The sequence below is a fragment of the Mastomys coucha genome, unplaced genomic scaffold (genome assembly GCF_008632895.1).
Source record: "Mastomys coucha isolate ucsf_1 unplaced genomic scaffold, UCSF_Mcou_1 pScaffold22, whole genome shotgun sequence".
Taxonomy (NCBI): Eukaryota; Metazoa; Chordata; class Mammalia; order Rodentia; family Muridae; genus Mastomys; species Mastomys coucha.
The window spans coordinates 215638235-215658234 of NW_022196905.1; the positions used below are offsets into that span (position 1 = coordinate 215638235).

The 20000-nt window shown below is 44.0% G+C and overlaps 1 protein-coding gene across 2 annotated transcripts in view; it reads left to right on the forward strand.

Annotated features, from left to right (window-relative positions):
• Nr3c2 (nuclear receptor subfamily 3 group C member 2) overlaps positions 1 to 20000 on the forward strand; it is a 335477-nt gene that overhangs the window by 221723 nt on the left and 93754 nt on the right. The gene's annotated exons all lie outside the window — the stretch shown is intronic.

Genomic DNA, 20000 nt, shown 5'->3' on the forward strand with positions numbered 1-20000 from the left:
CACACAGGCTCTGCCTCTGATGGCTGCAGATATTCACTATAGGACTGCGGTCCACCACACAGGCTCTGCCTCTGATGACAGGACTAGTGCTTTTCCAGGTCTTACTTCACAGCTCCAGGCTTTTCCTGTACTTGATTTGCAGCAAGCGTTCAAGTCCAAAGAGAAAGTGGGAACCTCAGACTATTCCAGGTGACAGGGCTCTGGATCATATTTGATGTCAGAAATTTGACAAGGGACAAAAAGAGAGAAAGAAAGATGAACTTGTGTCTGAGAGTCAGCAGCAAGCATACCAGCCTGGGCATTCAAAAGAAAAGATGGAAGGAAGCGAAATGCCTTTGGCTGCCTGAAGTCACTATATCTCAGCCACTCTGTTCTGTGAATAGTGACCTTCAAATGACTTCCAAATGTTGATGGTGAAAGTTGGTAAGACATGGCTCATCCATCTCCAGCTTGAAAATCTCTGAATTCTAAGGTAGCAGGTGGCCTGAGATAGTTAGACCTGAGAGATAGTTCCCGAATTGTCCCAAGGGTTTCCGTCTCAGTGTTCAGAGACAAAAGCACATTCCCCATGCCGACTGCCTTCCATAGAACTCTATGACTAGATCTTAGGAAGGAATCATACAAGCTTCATACACCAAGCTTTCCCCAAAGACTTTGCTGTACCCCAGAGCTAGGCAGAAGAATGTTGACCTCTGGGAACCCACTGCAGACAGGCACTAAATAAATGCTATGCCACAAAATAAGTTTGTACATTTGTGATGAATTGGATTAAAATTATTATTTGTATGTTTTACATTATTTATGTTACCTTTCCTAGCAGCATTACATTTCCTAGCATTTTGGTCTGGTTGTCATCCAGGTGGCCAGTTTTAGTTCAACTTTGGCTCTGGGACATTGGTTTCCAGCAAATCTGGCATTGGTAATAAAACTCTAGCCATCAACAGGGACTTAGCTTCTTGTGGGCCTGATTCCCTTGAAGAATTTCCCTGTTATTGTGCACCCCAGCTGAGTAATATTTCAAAATATCAGTTTGATCTGCATTCAAAATGAGTTATTTGTCAGTAGGACCATCTGTATCTGATAATAGTTGGTTCCACAAAACTGGGCTCATTGCTGGACTCAGTCGTTCTCCAGAAACACTTGTAAGCTGGTTGGTGTTTTTAGCACACAGACACCTGTGTGCCAGGACCAGCAGTTCCTGTTCAGCAGATTTGTGAGGGCCAGGTGTGTTGAAGTCCAAAGAGATGCTGATAGCCAGGTTGAAGAGCCACACTGCATGCACAGCCTTCGGAGTAGGCAAGTGTAAGTTTGGGTCTTGACACTTGCTTACTGGCTGTGTTCATTTACACACATGACTCGACATCTCGAAGCCTCCGTGTTCTCAGAGACAAAATGGAGATGATAATTACCAAATAGAACTGTGTCATTGTTAAGTGAAATAACTAATAACTAGGAGACTGATTGGACATTACTGTAGATTATTGGATGTTACTGTAGATTTTGCACATTACTGTAGATTATTGAATGTTACTATAAAATTACCAGATATATCCCACTGGTAATTTTTAGCTGACCTAGAAACTAAATGAATAGAATAGAAATATTTATAGGTATTTAGAAATATAAATAGAATATTTATATTAGAATAGAGATGAATAGTCACATTTCAGTTTCACTGGAGCAGAGCCATGCTTATTTATTTAAAAGTGTTTAATTTATGTGTATTGGTGTTTTACTTTCATATATTTCTGTGTACTATATACATGCCTGGGGTCCATAGAGGCCAGAAGGCATCAAATACCCTAGAACTGAAGTTACAGGTGGTTGTAAGTGCTGGGAGTCGAACCTGTGTCCTCTGGAGGAGTAGCCAGCGGTCTTACCCACTGAGCCATCTCTCTATCAGCCATGTTCACTTATTAATGCATCATCAGTGTGGCTATAATAGTACAAGTTGGCTATATAGTTGAAGAACCCTAATAAAAATTTTGTCCCACAAAGTCTAAAATATTTACAATTTGAACCTTATTCAAATCTAGGTTCTTGAAGGTTAATTGTGTCTCTTTTAAGTAGAGGGAACCCTAGGAAGTTGATTTGTTCTGAAGTTCTCATGGCTGGTGCAGTTACTTCCCAGGGTGTATCTAAGGAAGCCAGAGTCCATGGCTGCTTTCGTCCTGAGGTTACAAACATTTGAGCCCTGTGCACACGCCACCTTGCCTGCTGCAGGTTAGTACATCACCTCAGCCCGCTCCACGCTGTTTATTCACAGCATTAGGAAGACCCTGGGTGACTTCTGTCAGCTTGTCCAGCACAGTCACCACTGGCACACAGGGGTTCATGGGAAATGCCTCAAGGGCATTTAGAAACATTTACAGTTTAGTGAACTGGAATGGTTTTCCAGAGAACGGAGAATTGCTCTGCATGTTTTTTCTCTTCTCCATGGAGCCCCAGCTGCACGTAGCGGCAGATCCCAAGGACAGGGGTAGGGCAGATCAGAGACATGCCTACGTTCTAGATTCTCTCTCCCCTCTGCATGCCCTGCATGAACTTTCTGTTATCTAACACCAAGATCCTGGGTTTGTTCTGAATTCTTAAGCTTAAAAGCAAGAACACCAATCCTGGAGAAGCAGAAAGACGGGCGGATTCCTGTGGGGTCATGTATCCCCCTTGCTCCCCTACCACTGTCCAGCTCCCAAACACAGAAGCCCCATCCTGGCTCTGCTTGTCCTTTCAAGGTCCTTAATCTGATTTCCCTAGCTTGAAATCCAGTTTGCAGAGATGTTTTGTTTGGCTTGGATTTTTTTTTTAATATGCTTAAATGAGTTGCCAGTCTTTAAAAGCAAGGAGATTTCAGATACAGCCTAGACAGACAGCCTCTCCCAACGCTGTCTAAGTTCTGGCAACTGGTGAGGCTGCACCTACCCTAGTGTGCTGGGGATTGGCAGGCTCCAAGCGGCAGCTGCAGCAGCTTCTGTTCCTTGAGCCAGGTCCCGCAACCTCCCTTAGCATGGTCCTTTCATTAGCTCCTGAACTCCATCTCCCAACAACTGTCTGGCTCTGCCCTTCTCACTGCAGCTCCCGGGGTCAGCTAGCTACTTTACAGTTAGGCAGTTGGGGGTTTTCTGTCCTGAAGGTGAAACAATCACAGAGTCATGGGTGACCACTACAATATCATCCACAGTTTGAAAACCTGAATTCTGTCCTATTTAACTTTAAAGGTTGATGGAGTGTCTCAGTAAACATTTTCCTAGCATTTATAAATACGTTCTTCCCCCAGAACTATGTGATAAAAACACCAGAATGCAACTCAAGTTGTGGAGTCTGGGAACATGTCTGTAGTATTAGTCTAATTTTCTCTGTATATTATTTAATTTTTCTTGAACACAAACGAAAATAATAAATACCTCGCCGATATGATGGACAGTCTGCCAGCAAATCTTTTTTGTGTGTCCAAGGTTTGCTTATTGGTGACTGGCACCAAGGCCTCCGATTCCTGGGCAAGCACTGTGTCATTAAGATTATCCTCAAGGTTCAATTCCATAGTCACTGGCAGTAGCTAAAGCCTTCTGATACCTGTTCTGCTAGTACCATTCTTTGTTGTTTTTCCTTCTACAATAATGTAGTAAGCTCGTTCATTTATTTTGAGATGGGGTCTTGCTATGTGTTCCAGGTTGGCCTCAAACTTGGAGTCCTCTACCTTCAGTCTCGGCCCAGGCTGATACTGCAGACAGATGCCCACACTCAGCTAGAGCTTATATTTGCATAACTGCAGATAATGAACTGACCCAAAAGAAGCAGAGCCAGTGACCAGATGTCTCTTCAAACCTTGATCTTGTATTTAAAGGCTAACTCGTTCCATTAGCTCTGTGGCCAGGATAAGCTCCTAGCTTAGAAATGATTTTCTCTCTAGCTCTAAAATTATAAAATTTTCTAAACTTCAGAACAAGCAGGGAATGAAAGAACTCATTTTCTTTAATAAAAAACAAAAGTTTCTCTTCAATAATTCAAAGTATTATGAAGTATTCTGATTCCAAGAAACATCACACTGTGTTTGTCTTTACCTTTTTCAAATTCAAGAAGAAAGAGGTTTCGAAGTTGAAAAGTGTTCTACAGGCAGCCACTGTGACTATAGCTTCGTGGGATCTGCATGATTTGGCTTTATGGAACAGAATGAAATCAAGTAACAAGGATCTCATTGGCAAACATTCTAGGAATCTTGCACACCCCGTTTGAGAAATTTTTATTTCAACTTTAATCAGAATTCTATTTAAATAATTTGGTGTGTTTTTAGAGAGAATGACTGTCTCTAATGTAATGTCTTCTTGAAATTCTAAAGTGATGACTTAATGTTGATTGTACATGAAGGCCCCATCTTTGGAAAAGGCTCTGTGCAAATGCAACACTTTCATTTCCAAAGGATAAGCATATTCCACTCGGAATAGTGCAGACATTAAAGTGGGGGACAGACTCCTGACTGAGTCACGGTTGAGCCTCCAGTGTGTGCACAAAGCCTCTCCTTACCAGGAGGCCCAGCCCCACCCTTGCTCACATTCTGCAGGCCTCAGCAGAATCTAATGCATTCTAGGGTTGTGATTTGAATTGCCTTGGGTTTTTTTTTTTTTAAGATTTATTTTATTTATATTAGTACACTGTAGCTGTCTTCAGACACACCAGAAGATGGCATCGGATCCCATTGCAGATGGTTGTGAGCCACCATGTGGTTGCTGGGAATTGAACTCAGGACCTCTAGGAAAGCAGTCAGTGCTCTTAACCACTGAGCCAACTTTCCAGCCCTTGGATTTTTAAAATATTTTTGTTATACTAACTTTAAGATGGATTCCATAACTTTTAAATTTTCCATGTGTGTATAGTGTGTACAGAAGGTGCCCATGTTGTCTGCTAGGGCAGCCATGACCTTGCCTACAACAGTGTCTACCTAAGGAAAGGTATGGGCAGTTGCCTAATTAAGAGTTATTTTTCTTCTTCTTGTGACTAAATGCCTAGCAAGCAGCAAGAAAGAAGGGCTTGTTTTGATGATATAGACCTTCCTGGTCTAAAGACAGGCTGCAGCACATGAGACTGCAGTTGGTCACTTACCGCTGTCGTGAGGAGCAGAGTGAGAAGTAAAGGCTGGGCTGTAAAAACAACTCCAGACTGGCCTACAGTGACCTACTTCCTCTAGCAAGGTTCCACTTCCTACAGGTCCCAGGCAGGGTGGCCACTGGGGAGAGAGGATTCAAAGACTTCAGCTCAGTGAGGCCATTTCACATTCAGAGCCCAAATGTCTACTTCTACCTTCCACATATACAGAGGGAGTTTCTCCTCCACAGCCCAGTGAAAGGCAGCCTCTTCTTGAGATCTCTCTGAGCAGCTGTCTCTAACCACTCCGCATCCCCACACTCTTTCCCCTCTGATTTCTTAGCACTCTTTGTATATACGAAGGCACAGCGCAATCCTGTCAGTTATGCAGAGTTTTGTGAACTTACAAGCAGGGAGTTCTCCTGAGTACCTTTGTACACAGTCAGTGTGATGTGTGCCACCTAAGTAGACGCTTACAGGGTGGTGGCTGAAGCTGTACAACTAGAAAATTATTTTCTCGTCACAAATGAATCTTAATATTAAATGTTGATGAAATGAGAGCCTATTTTTCTTCTTACTGCAGACAACCAAAAATCACCAAAATGTACTTTTAATTTTCTTTTCTTTTTGAAGGATCCAATCTCTTTTAGATATTTTTGTCCTCCCAAACTTCCTACTGCCCCCGTGCTGTGTGATGCTGGCAACGTTTATATGGCTGATAACTTTGCCGAGGCAAGGTTTGAAAGCAATAAAGCCTGCTGCTATGCAGGCACTGCGAGGTTGGGCAGTGGCCTCCAGAGGTGGACTTCAGTTCAGAAGGGGCAGGGCATTCTGCCTGTGGAGAAGCCTGATGCTAAGCAAGAGGACCTCAGAGCTGAGAACAGCTCTGGGGACAGCTCTTCCCCAACATTTCAGTGCAATGGTGTAACTCTAGGAGACAGGTCCCAGGCACCAGGAGCTTTGTGGGTATATAAAGCAGTATCTCTAGTTTAAAGATGTTCTGTCACAGACCAGAAGAAATGACATGCAAACCACCCAGCCTTCATATGAGGAAGGACATTGTAATATCTACTAAGAACTCATTTTAACAGTACTTGATATTCTGGTAAAACTTATGTAAAATAATGTGGCACAAACTCAGCATAGCACATGTATTTCAGCATGTGATCGTAGCTGTGTCCTTTAACTTTTAGAGGTGTTTCAGAGAGAGATCTTTCTGTCCAAGTCAGGGGAGGTTTATAAAAATTTGATTTCTGTAGAATCAGACTGAATGTCTCAGGCTTATGGAGAAGGGATAGGAAAATCTCTAACCTTTATCACCAGAAGGGAAGGAAGAAGTTACTGGCTGAAAATGGCTGGAATATCTGGTACTTGTACACTTAATGCAAACTCTATGAACTTGTGGTTGATTATTGTAATGTATGATAAAACAAGGTGTTTGGTTTCAGACACCAGGACAAGGGACTAGGGTGTATATTTTACATATCAAAGCAGACCTGGCCCCCTGGTTCTCCCAGCATTCCTCAGTCCTTACCAAGTATACTTTGCCCCAAACCCTGACCTTTCTGGCCCAGGAACTGGGCTGCCCTTCCATTTTGCTCTCTCTCTTCTTCTCCCATCCCTCCCCACCTCCCCCCGCCCCTGTCTACTCATGCATACTTTCTCTCTTTCTCTCCCTCCCAGTGAAATTCCCTGGCCTGCTTGCTTAGGACCAATGAACTCACCAGCCTGAAAGCAACTTCCCAATAATCCTGCCTTTAAGATATTCCAAACTGCCTTGAATTGACTCATTTCGATGGCAGAGAAATAGCTTATCACAAAGTCCATCAGAAAACAATCGGATCTGTCCGGTTAGGTATGCACAGCGGGCATCTGATGATTGCCGTCCACCTCGTTTAGACAGTTGGAATGCAGAAGTCAGTACCTAGGCTATTTTGGGCCCACAAACTGTATTTTTGTTTATCTCCATCCTTCTTCATAAGTCACACTACTTGACATAATACAATCTGAGGTGTTAACCAGTCCTTCTTTCTTTAATATTATTCCAGAGGAATTACAACTTATCAAGTATGATAATCTCTGATTTTCCTGCTTTAAAATATGTCAATGCTAAACCTTTTCTGGTGTTTATTGTTTTGTGATTCCATGGTAAAAATAAATACACAAGTGGCTTCCTTAGAATCCTAAGGAGTCCTAGAGCAAGCCTCCTGCTTCTGCATTATAGTGTCATCTTAACAGGAATTTGCAACCGTAAATTCTAACTCTGTTTTGAGCCTGTACTGTTGTCAACATTTAGGTTTCAATGCAGTTGGAGCTATTTAAAATATATGCATGAATATGTGCACACATGCACAGTCCTGTGCTTCTCCATTTTGTTTTCATCTGCTGGGGTACATTCTTTGAAAGAATTTTCAAATAAATAATTGGCCTTATCTTTGATTGCCTTTCTCATCAAAGGCCATGGTGAGTGTTAATGGATTCTCTTAACTGATTTGCAATTCTGAGACACTCCCGGAATAAGGGCAGCACTTGTGGATCTCCAGCAGTTTGCTGGGATTCCTTGGGTACGGGGAGTATTTATAGAGGCCACAGAGCACAGCCCCAGTGCCCTATGTATCGCCTAGCAATTGCATGGGTGACTTTACGTCTACCTGAAATAGCTTGTCTGTTCTCGGGGCAGAAGCAGAGTGATTAGAGGACCAGAGACAGCAAAGGTCCTTGTGTCCCCCCATTTTACAGATGAGAGAGAAAGCAGGTTGCCACTGGGCTAGGACCACCTGCTGAACACTGTACACTTATATATAAAAATGTCTGATGGAATAATAGTTTATTGGCGCTTAAGGATAGAAATTAGTGCTAATTCAGACCTGTGATGTGTGGGTTTCTTTCATCCTTGTGCTGTAGTACTATACTTTCAACCAATTGTAGGGCAAACAGGACTAGGATCCTAAGGGGAGGAGCATAGAGCAATCTCGTGCTATGGTAGAGGGGAGGTTGGTATGTCCTTGGACATGATGGAGCAGAGGGGCAGGAGTGGGGATGTCAATTCAGGAAGACAACTGATCTGTTGAAGTTTTGCACCTGCCACAGTTTAAGGAGGCTTAATAATCACTGAAAAGTGCAGCAGAGAGGGGAGAGAATGAAAGGATAGAGGGTCCACTCACTGCTAAAGCAAACTGTCTTCTCTAGGACTTTGTCTAAGGATGCTGGCAGGCAAGGGGGGAGCATCTGCTCCACCATTACACCTTGCTTGGTGTGGGTCCAGTTCCATGAGATGGAATATGAGAAACAGAAACTCATGAAGGATCCAACCGAAGGCAGACCTCCTCTGGCCCTGGGAACTTTAGCCTAAGACCTGAAGTGGTAGGAATCAGGGCAAATGGAAGGGCAAAGGAATGAACAGGCTATCAGAGCAGGAATGAACACCCAAGCCGTTAGCCTCCAACGCAAGTCCCTAAACAACAAGCCTTTCTCTTAACAAATGAGCACCATGCCGATAGGCAATCACAGCAAATCTGTGTATTTTTTTTATGGTAAAACTCAGCAATATTGTTCACATGCTCTTTATGATAGGCTTTAGCTTTTTGAAGTAGAAAAACACATAATAGCAAATAAACTAAACTATTAATGTTTTTCTCACTACAGAAGGTGGCACAAAAGCTTAGTGCAGGTGACTAAACCCAGCCCAGGCCATCAATAATGCTCAAAGCCAGTGGAGGCAAGCCTTTTCCTTGAGAGAGTTCCGCCCTACACTGAGGCACTTCACACCTCCAGGGGTGTGGCTGCTAGAAGAGCTGCTGGTTCATGGAACACTTGCGGTGCTCCAGATGTGGAGCTAGACATTTTAAATACACAGTACCTCCTAAGCTTTATAAGCCCTTATGAGATGAGTTTAGTGATACTAGCTTTACAGATGAGAAAATATAAGGTTAAATGGGCTAGTCAACTTTATGTGGCTGATAGTGACTGTCTAGGTATCTATCACCTGCTGTGTCTCACCCCAAGCCCATCACTGCATTGTGAGTTAAGTTAGGGACCTCTCTTAACCCAAATAAAGAAAAATGAAGTTCTTTTCTAGGTGAAAATTTCTTTATTTCAAGCAGGCTAATCGAATAGTCACATTTGCAATTTTATGTAATGGAAGTAAGATCAAAGGTGTCTCCACTCCACTCATGGGAAGACAGTATTGTTTGTGGGTCACTTCCAAGTGAGAATGGGCTTTTGTCACACCTGGGTTTGGATCCTGCCATTACTGTAGGCCAGGTAAGGCCTCAAGGATGTCATTCAGGAGAGAAGGATACTGTGACCCCTCAACAAAACTACATTAATATTAAATATGACTGGTGTAATTTTCCCAGGCTAAAAGCCTGAGCACCACAGTTTATGCTCAATATATACAAGTCCTCTTAATTTCCGTTGCCTTATCTCTCCTGTTTCCATGGTTGCAGCACATACATATAGCCTAGTCCCTCACCTTGCCCATCTCCTATACATGGTCCTCCTTCCCAGCCTGTCTTGTTTTACAGAACTAAATAGCAGACATGTTCCCACAGTCTCCATCCTTTCATCCTCTCTCATACAGTTCAAATCTGGAGCGTCCCTGGCATCTGTATGTTAATAAAAGCTTAGTCCTTAGCTTACAGATGTTGGAAGATGGCAGAAATCAGAGGCATGGCTCCTGAGAGAATTTTGAAATCCCAGTTGCTTCTGTGTCTCTCTGGTTTCTGGTTCCTGTGATGTGAACAGTTGTGTTCCTGCCATGATGCCCTGTGCTCCCACAAGCCAAAGCTGCAGTCCACGTGGCCATGGACTGAGAACCTTTAAACTATGAGACAAAGTAAAACCATGTTCCTTGAAAATTGATTGTTTCAGCTTTTGGGTTTAAGTAGTGGAGAGGCACGTAGTCTCATCAGAGTTTGCCAACTTTATATGTTGGCATTAGCATATTGAGGATATGCAGATTATACCTTCTATAGGTTTTGTCTTGATAGGTACAAGGTTTTGGATTCACACAGATATGGATAGAATTGCCCATGTTTGTATTGGGAATCGTTGGCATGTTAATGAAATCAGAGCATTTCTGCTCTTAACTTCGGCAAGCTAAGCTGGGTAGGAGGCAGATCCGTGGCAGCCATAGTTCTGGCAGCCACAGCATCTGCTTCATGAGACAGTAGGATCAAGGCTGAAGTCAAAACCATGGAGTGGGAAACTTAGAAAAAGGAACATTTTCATAGAGGACCAGAAAGAAATGGTACAGAACGGTTTCATCTCTCGTCACTTGAATGGCAAGTGGATATCAAGGCATGTAAGATACAGGAAGATGGGTTTAGAGAAGTGGTCCTTAACCTGTGGATCATGAGTCCTTTGGGGATCAAATGACCCTTTCACAAGGGTCACCTAAGACCATAGGAAAACACAGATATTTACATTATGATTCATAACAGTGGCAAAAATTACAGTTATGAAGTAGTAACAAAAATAACTCTATAGTTAAAGGTCACCACAATGTGAGGAACTGTATTAAGGGGCCACATGGTTAGGAAGGCTAAGAGCCACTCCTGTAGAGTCAAGGTAATACGGATCAGTTAATTGTGAATTACGTTTGATGAATTGAACTAGACTCTCTAAATATTGCCCAAGAGAATGTAATAATCAATTGTCAAAGTGAACTTTTAACCCAAGAAGTAGATCTGGGTGGTTTCTGTGTAGCAGTTGCTCACCTCCAGACCCTGCAGCACAGCATGTCCTCACGGCCTTACGTGTACCTCTTAGCTTCTGTGATTCTCAGCTTCCCCATCACAAACTTCATGATGACTTGGTTTAAAATACATTGTGTCTCTTGTTAGCAAACTCCTGGTTCCCTTTATACCCAGAAAACATCCTTCAAGGTACAAATCTAATGTTCTTTTCTTTCTGTGGCCCTTCCTGACGTTTGTGGCAAAGATAGTCCCTTCCTGCCCAAGTGGCCACAGCATTTAGAGCGGTGCAGTTCTTGCCGGGGGGGGTGGGGGGGGTGGGGGGGGTGGTAATCTGTTTAGCAGCCACCATCCTGCCCTGCCTCCCAATGCCTCCCAGGCAAGGTTCCCTCTCCTCCACACCTCTCCACCGAGAACAAGTCATAGGAGCTGGCCTGTGATAGCCAGCCAGCAGTGGTCTGTTGGGCTAGTAGAAGAACCAGAAGACATACTAAATTAGTAATGCCTCATTTCTCAAACCAAGCATATTTATTGTGGTTTTACAAGCATATGTCTTTTTAAAAGGAGTTTAGTAGGATACAATGAAATTGATAATAGTGGTTGCTTTGATGTGGAACCAGGAGGTTGGAACAGAAAGAAAGGAGACATTTTCCACCATGTGGCCTCTTGAATTTCATATACTCCAAACTAGTCAATTTAGTGTGTACATGCAGAGGACTTCATGACAACTGGTTTCACGGGCTGCTTTGTTTTTTTGGTTTTTTGGTTTTTGTTTTGTTTGTTTTGCTTTACTGAAATATTTCAAGTGCTGGTGGATGTCTATAAGATAATTGTCTTTTTGTTACTGATATCAACCCCTCATCTGGGGATCATCGGTGATTCCCAAGAAGGCAAATGAGGATTGCAAAACAAACAAACAAAGAGAAGCTTTCAAAGGTTGTCTGAAGCCAAGGCAGCTGAATAAGAGTCCCTTCTCTCACTATGCCCTCCTTTCCGCTTTCAAGATCACAGTGAGTTAGCTGACTGGTCAAAAAAGCCAACCGTGGAGAAGCCGGCACAAAGGGGTTTCCATTTCTACAAGGCTGTGCTCCGGTGTCCTTCAAAGCCTGGGGTATTGAAGTTCTCTCAGATCAGGCAAAGCTTGGTGTGCTCCGCAGTGTGTAAGTTTAGCGGCCTTTGTATTGTCTCACTAGAACCGCAGTACCCCTGAGGTCTCAGCATCACAGTGCTCGGCAATGATGATTTTGTGTGTTCATGTCCTCTATAAGGCGGCCTGAACACACCTTTCACCTCAGAGTCTGCTTTAGTGCCATTGTGCCCTTCAGGTCTAAGTTCCTTGAGGATTTTTTCTCATTAAGATTAAGGATTATTTTGACATATATATATATAATAGCTGTCTTCAGATACATCAGAAGAGAGCATATCAGATCCCATTACAGATGGTTGTGAGCCACCATGTGGTTGCTGGGAATTAAACTCAGAACCTCTGGAAGAGCAGTCAGTGCTTAGCCATCTCTCCAGCCCCCTGAGAATATTTCTCATATGAATGGATCCGAGGAAGTATCTATACTGTATGTAACAGAGCTCTGAGCATGAATCCCAGCTAACCCAGCTACATGGTTGAGTCTGATTTGGCAAAATAGAGACAATTGCTGTGATCTCATAGGCTCCCTTAGGCCAACTGAAAATAAGGACTAAATTAAATAATTTGTAAGTCAGCTGTCACATAATGAGAGCTTAACAAATGTTAGTTATTTGCCCAGTGCCCTGAGTAACTTAATAGTTTGTCTCTACAACAAATGTTATATAGCAAAGCCCAAAAATGTAAAAGTCCTAGTATGTGATGTGAATAGGATCTAATACATTCTTGGGAAAATTATACGACTCATATTATTATTTTTTTTCCTTTGTTGGGAATTCACTTTGCCTACTCTTTGTCATGACAAGTGTTTCTTTAGGTTAAAATCTTCCAACATTTTGATTTCTCCATATATTAGCTTTTATTATCTTTTCTGAAAAGATGTTTAAAATATAAGTCAGCATAGTTAGCAAACACACACACACACACACAGACACACACACAGAGACATATATACGAATGCATGTATTTTTAGTGAAAAACTAACACCTTTCGCTCGAAGAAGGGTGTTTATGCCAGAATTTGATGCTTACTCTTCATGGTAACAAACGCCCCAACCATAAATTCGCTCTGACTTCCAACTTAAAGTTAGGATCCTGAAACATAACTTTGAGGTTCTGTGTCAAGGTGGTAGAGACAACCTATCCAGTGTCCATCCCCCCCTGGCATTTTAAAGCACGTTAATCCAAGCTCACTCATAAGCTCAGCAGCCGGGGATCGTTGTCCATTGGCTTATTGTGGGCAGGCCAGACTGGTTTGAACTGAGCGGAGGAAGTTAATTATCCCGTGTTTTAGTTGGCTGTAGGAATGAATAACCAGTTCTTGCCACACTCCATCTCATCACAGTCTGAGCGAGCGGCATGGGGGATGGGAAATCGCACACCAGAATCTGCAATGCGGGGATTTGCTGGGACCGGGACCGCCTTAATCTGTTTCCCAGGTTGTCTGAACCAGTTCAACAGCAGTTAAACAAGGTTATGTAAGTGACACGTGATGTAGCCCAAAATAGCGACTGCAAGCATGGGCTACTGTTGCTGGGCAGTTGTCAGCTGAGGGGAAAAAAAAAAAATCCCTCAAGCAAGACAACAAATGAACTTTAAAAAATGAAAATGAGATTTAAGCAGAAAGTTAATTTTAAAAAGGATTTAGTTAAATTGCCTTTCTGATGTTGAAAGTGAATTCTTGTATTGAAAACTAGAACTGTTGCTCATGAGGTCAGGTCATTCCAGAGTACCCAAGGGTGGTTAAGTGGAGAGGCATTCCTAATGCATTTGGGGCCATGCTTCCACTCTAGATTCCCAAGTTTTAATGATGACCACCGTCAACCCAACCCTCAGACTTACTGACATTGGATAAATAACAAATTATCAAGCAAGACCATTGAGTTGAATAATAAGTATTAAACCACCTTGTAAATGGCTATGTTTTTAGTGACTCTCCTTTGCAGCCTTAAAGTATAAAAAGAAAATTCTACTTGTTTCACAGAACACAGTAAACATTAAAACTAACATAAAGGAAAGTAAGACGGCCTGAGAAAGTTGGCAAGCTTGTTATTTCTTAAAAGAACAACCCAAATAACAGCTGGAGAGGTTTAAAACGTGTCTCAGCCAGGAAGAGGCTTGTTATCCTAATGTTTGTGTTATCTCGGTGGTCCAAACCTGTGGGTCCCTGCCTTTAATGAACTTCACACATGGGAAAGTGGGAGGCCAGCACCATGAGCAGAGAGGACTCCCGCAGCAGCGCAGGACCCTGGGGCTCTCTCTCCCTCTTCTCACCGGGGATTCTGGTGTTGGTTGCTCTCTTAATCTCTAAGAGACCTCCTAAATAGTGCGATGTTTCCCCACTCAGACTCTGGGTGGACTGAAAAGCAAAGAAGTAGCTTGTGGAAGATAAAATATAAGCCTTTTTCCAGGAGGAAGTTGAAGGATATGGGTTTGTGGCGTGTGTAAAAGGAATCTGCAACCCGAGCCTGGGAACAGGACACAGACATGGGCTCTCAGTAGGTCAGTGCAGGCCTCCCCAGAGCCCGGAGGCTGTGGAGCTACTCTCTGACAGAATTTTCTCCTCAGAGGGAAGAAAATGGACTGAGGCAAGCAAGCCAAATATTTTTGTCAAATCTCCTTATCAAAGCAGAATGAGCAAAAGTCATAGAGGCCTGAGGTGCGACATCCTGTAGCTTCCTCCTGCCAGAAGGAAATGTGAAATGTGTGGCACAACGGTTCCCATCTCTGGGGCGCAGGATGAGGTCCCAGCACTGAGGTGTTGCAGGGCCAGCCTCACTGTTTAGTATGCTTTCCCTTCCTGCATGCAGTAAGCTATGTATAAAGGTAATTTCACAAATGTGTGTAATTTCATAAATGCATGCAATTTGGGGCTTTTTGTCTACTGTCAGTCATCTGGCCCTGCTTGGCTAAGTGTCTGTTCACGAGGTCTAGTCCAGGTACCCCCTACTCCACGAATCCTTCCACGTAGATTCCAAAAGGTGTTAGTACCCGTTGACGTTGGCATTGGAGCGGCTAGAACCTGGGGCTTTTCATGTCTAATTTCCCCTGAGCACATTAGTGTTCGTTCTTATTAAAGTATACCATCCTCCTTAGATGCCTTGTTTGCTGAGCAGCGAGGCAGGCAGCCGCATGGACAGGGTAGGCCTGGTCTCCAGCTTCTCCCAGTGTCTCCCAGTCCCGACCTGGCATACCCTGCCCGCAACCCTGAACTTTCCCCGCCCAGAGGCTGGCCTCCCAGGTTTTGGCACTTGGGATAAGTTATTTCTCCGCTGATGAAATGAACCAATTCAAGCTAGATTAAATTATATTAAATACAGGTTTGTTGGAAAGCTGCTCTTGGGTAAGTTTACTGGTCCCAAGGACTGGGGCCATGGAAGTAGCCATGGAAAGAGAGAGGGGAGGGAACCAAAATGTCTGGATTCTATACGGAAGAGCCTCTGGGGGAAGGGCAGCCCAGCCTCTGGGCTGGAAAGTTCAGGGCTGGGGACAGGGTATGTCAGGTAGAGACTGAGGGGTGTTGGGAGAACCTGGAGGCCAGGTCTGCTTTGGTATGTAAAATAAGCACCACAGCCCCTTGTCCCAGGGTCTAGAACTAAAAGATCCCCTGAACCAGTCAGACACCAACGGAAGACCACACCCTTCTCAGGCCTTTCAACGCCAGAAGCTCTCCTTTTGTGCTTGTTTGTTTTGTAGTGTATCAAGGTCTGTAAAAAAAAAAAAAATACCTTTTAAGTTGTTTGTTTGCTTTCGAAAGAGATCTGCCTGTCTTTGCGTCTTAAGTGCGGGGATTAAAGGCATGTGCCACCTTAGCCAGCTGAGCTGTGTGGCTGTCGTTGCTGTTATTGTTGTGATTCTTGTTGTTTTATGCTTAAGAAACATTTCATGTAGAAATGGCACACCATAGAAACAGATGGCCCCAAGCACAGGCCTGGTGTAAGCATTACAGATGTTAATATCTGGGATGAAAATACTGGAAGGTACACTGCAGGACTGAACGCATATGGACTGACAGACACGATGATGTCATACACTGACCCACACAAGGTCAAGTCAGATAAACCCCAGCACAGAGAAGGGGAAGTGCACACAGAATCCCACTCCTCACCAAGAAGCTGTTTGCAAGTGGTATCTGTTGGAAAAGGGGACATCAGTTTTCTCCAAAGGGGTGACTCCGGGTCTACAACCATATTCCAGGACAACCCATACTCAGGAGTAGTTGCTCAACACAAAACACTCTTTATTTATTTATTTACTTATTTATTTATTTATTTTTGGTTTATTTGGTAGGGTTTTTTTCCCCCTTTCTTGGTTTTATTTTTATGAGAGAGAAAAAACATGAAGTTGAATGAGTGTAGGGGAAAAATCTAGGGAGAAGGAAATAATATGAACAAAATAAATTATATGAAAAGCTTTTTAAAATAAATTTAAAATACGAGTAATTTTAAAAGATAATAGCTGGAATGATGACAGTAATATAACTATGGCACCATTCATTAAACCCTTCTGTGTATTACCCGCTGGGTCATGTGATCTCTGTGCTGGTCTAATCTGGATAAGTCATCAGGTAGCCCTTCTGTAGTTCATGTAGCAAATCAGCAGAGATACAAAATAACTTCTCTGAAAGTAGATCAGAGCATGTAGATCAAAGCTTCACACACCCTTGTAACTTAGAAGTTTACCCTAAAAGAACCTGAACTCAGGGGAGAAAATACTGACAAGAGATGACAGGACCCAGGAAGAGCTCAGGGAGAGAGAGTCCTGGGGTATTGTTACCAATCAAAAACAGAAAACAGTGCCAAAGAAGGAGGTGACTCTAAAAGTCCCCATATAGCCAATTGTAGCTTTAAAATTGTAAAGAAGAGCTGTAAACAGGGCTCGAAAGTTCAAAGAGGGCTTTCTACCAGATAAGGACTATTCTGGCTTGTGGGCATAGTGGAGGTAGCTCTGGAGGCACTGAGCAAAGACTGAGTGTGAGATCCAGGAGAGAACGCCAGCCTTTCCAGTCCTGTGACTAAGTACCCAAGGTGAATTAGTATAAAAAAAGGAAAGGCTTATTCTGGACTCCTGTGTAGAGAGATTTCAGCCTGTGCTTTGTTTTGTGCCTGTGGCACAGGGGTATGTCATAGTATGAAAAGCATACCGGAGGAAGCATTATACCTGCTGGTTCTAAGAAGAAGGGGGCAGGGAAGCAGGAGGGGAGACGGGGAGGAAGGGAAGAAGAAGAGACTAGGGTTCTAATATCCCACTTCAAATTCAATTCCCCAGTGACCTAACTTCTCACTAGGCTCCACCTCTCAAAGGTTTTACCACCTCTCAGGAACAGGATGAGCTGGGGACCAAGCCTTCCACATATGGGCCTTGGAAGGCCCTCCAGATCCCATAGCAGAAGGGGCTTTGTCCTCAGAGCTTTGGCAGGCCCTAATCACCCTCCAGTTACCTCATCACGCCCACTGCTGCTCAGTGCCTCTGTCTGCCAGAGCGTGTGGAGACCCTTGCCTCCACATATTAACTATGCCCCTGCCTCTCTTGGAACAAATTCTTTGTTGGAGTCGTTGAGTTGCTGTAAGTCTGTCTGTCTTCTCAATGTCTCCAATTCTGAACATTCTCTAGAGCTTGATTCAAATGGTTCCTTGCTTTCTTTTGTTAATTAACATACACATAATAGATTCCATTATGACATTTTCATATATGCTATCCATTGTACCTTACAAATATCCCCACCCCATTCCTGACTGGTCCCCTCTTCATAACGTCTTCCTTCTCCCCACCCCCTTGTATAGCTATATCTTAAAGTAACATTATATCAATTCCATATGACTTATTCCAACTTCTCCCAGCTCCCTGACCCTCTACAACGTGAAGTTTTGGAGGCAATGGACGGGCTACATTTTGACTCCTTCAACATTGCCTTGAAAATCTTTGGGCTGGGGAATGGCTCACTGGAAGAGTACTTGACTAAATGGCATGAGGCCTCTGGGCTAGATCCCTAGGACATGTGCATTCATATGTATACATGCATACACATGCATATGTATACACACACACACACACACACACACACAGAGACACATTTGTTGAGTGGAGTTGAATCATGACTGGAGATGTGTTCTGCTCACTTATTTAATTAAGAGCTGACAGTTATTATTTGAATTTTCTCACTTTACCTTTTAAAAATGAACTAATCAAACCCTGGATGAGTAGCGATACCACCACTATTTAAATTAATTTAATTTTTTTTGAGTCTTTAGGCCAGATTTTACACTTCTTGTTGATGTATCATCTTTTAAAACTTTGTACTGGTTTTTTGTGAATTTCACATTAAGCACCCCAATCCCACTCATCTCTTCTCCACTTGTACCTGCCCTCCACTCTTGCAGCCACCCCCCCCCAACAGAGAAAACAATCTCATTGTAGAAGCTGCAGTGTGTCAGTGTGCCCACATTTTGTCCACAGTACACCTTTTGTCCACATTTCTTTGTTTGCAAACTTTCATTGCAATGACTCTTTGGTACAAGGCCTCTGGCTTCTGCTGCTCTATGGGTACTGGAACCTCACTGGGTCTCCTCTCCGACATCCTGGTTTTGCCCTCAGGTCATGGAGATCCTGGAGTTTTGGATCTGCAGGACCAACACCTTCATAGATGGTTCATAGATGGGATAGATGTTGGGGTGGCCAGTTCAAAGCCCGGGACCTGAGAGGTGTCTGAGCTGGTGAGCTGACTGGCAATACACACGCCCCAACACACCCCACACCTGGCCAGCTCTACCATGCTGCCCAGGCAAAGTGCAAGACCTGCTGTCCTGAGTGCCAAAGCAGGAGGGGCAGGACCAACTCTCCCACCTGCCACTAGTGGTAAAGGCAAAAGGAAGGGGCGGGGATCTGAAGTGGTAATAAGTTAATCTGCTCTAAACTCCAGGCAGGTGCATGAGCTTCTTGCTACCCATCCAAATGTTTTGGATTCACAAATGAAACACACACACACAACTTTAATTTTAATATGCCCTAAGCAGCTCAATGGCTAGGCCACTCCCAGACTTCCATGCTTCTAACACCTCCGATCCAATTCCTGAATTATTAATTACTAAAATCTATATTCCATCTCTGCTACCCCAGACCCAACCGTGGTATTCTTCCCCTATTCTTATGTGGTTCCATGCTTTCTCTCCTGCAGCTTGGAGATTTGATCTTTCTGCTTCCCTGTCGTGGTGATTCTAAAACCTCTTCCTTCCTGGGTTTCCCTTGCCCAGGAAATCTAAAGTCCCACCTCTGTCTCCTTGCCCAGCCAACTTTATTTACCAATTAGAACCTGCTGGGGGCAGGGACCATCAGCATCTCACAGGCAGATGTGTGAATTCTCCTGTGAGAATGGAATCCAATTAACATAATATAAGCAATAAAGCCAAATCCACAGTAGGGATCTCTCCCTTGAGACAGCACCACATAAGCAGACAATAGCCAAAGACAACTCTCCCTCACTCATGCCCTCAGGACGGGCTCACCCCTACCCACTCCCCAGAATCAGCTCTACTGTACTGCCCAGACAAGATGCAGGGCCCACTCCCCCCACCCCACCCCACCTCACCCCGCAGTGCTGCAGCTAGTAAGGTGCCAGCTCTCCTGCTCTTAGGACCCCGGGGCCGGCTCTCAGGATCCCAGGGCCAGGTCTCCTGCCTGCTGCAAGTGGTAAAAGGTGAAAGGGAGAGGGTATCTCTCACCCATTCATACCACTGCATGGAGCATGGTGTAGGACTAACTTTCCCATGCTATAATAACATCCAGCTCAACCCTCAGCTCTAGCAATGGAGGGAGAGGGGCTCTCCTGAGTACTGCAGCTGGCTAGGGTGGGGTCAGCTTTCTGCTCTCATGCTCCCAGGGCCAGAACTTCCATGATGCCCAGGCTAGGGGGTGGGGTCAGTTCTGTAGATATGTCCCCAGGCAGCAGCCCAGACCAAGGATGTCCTCTGGCTGTTGGTGGTAACCGACTCCTATTGCTGCAGGGCTGCAGACCCAGGCGTGGACGCCGTGGCAGCACAGGCCAGGACCCCACCATGGTCCCGGGTCCTCACCAGCTACTCACATCAGGCT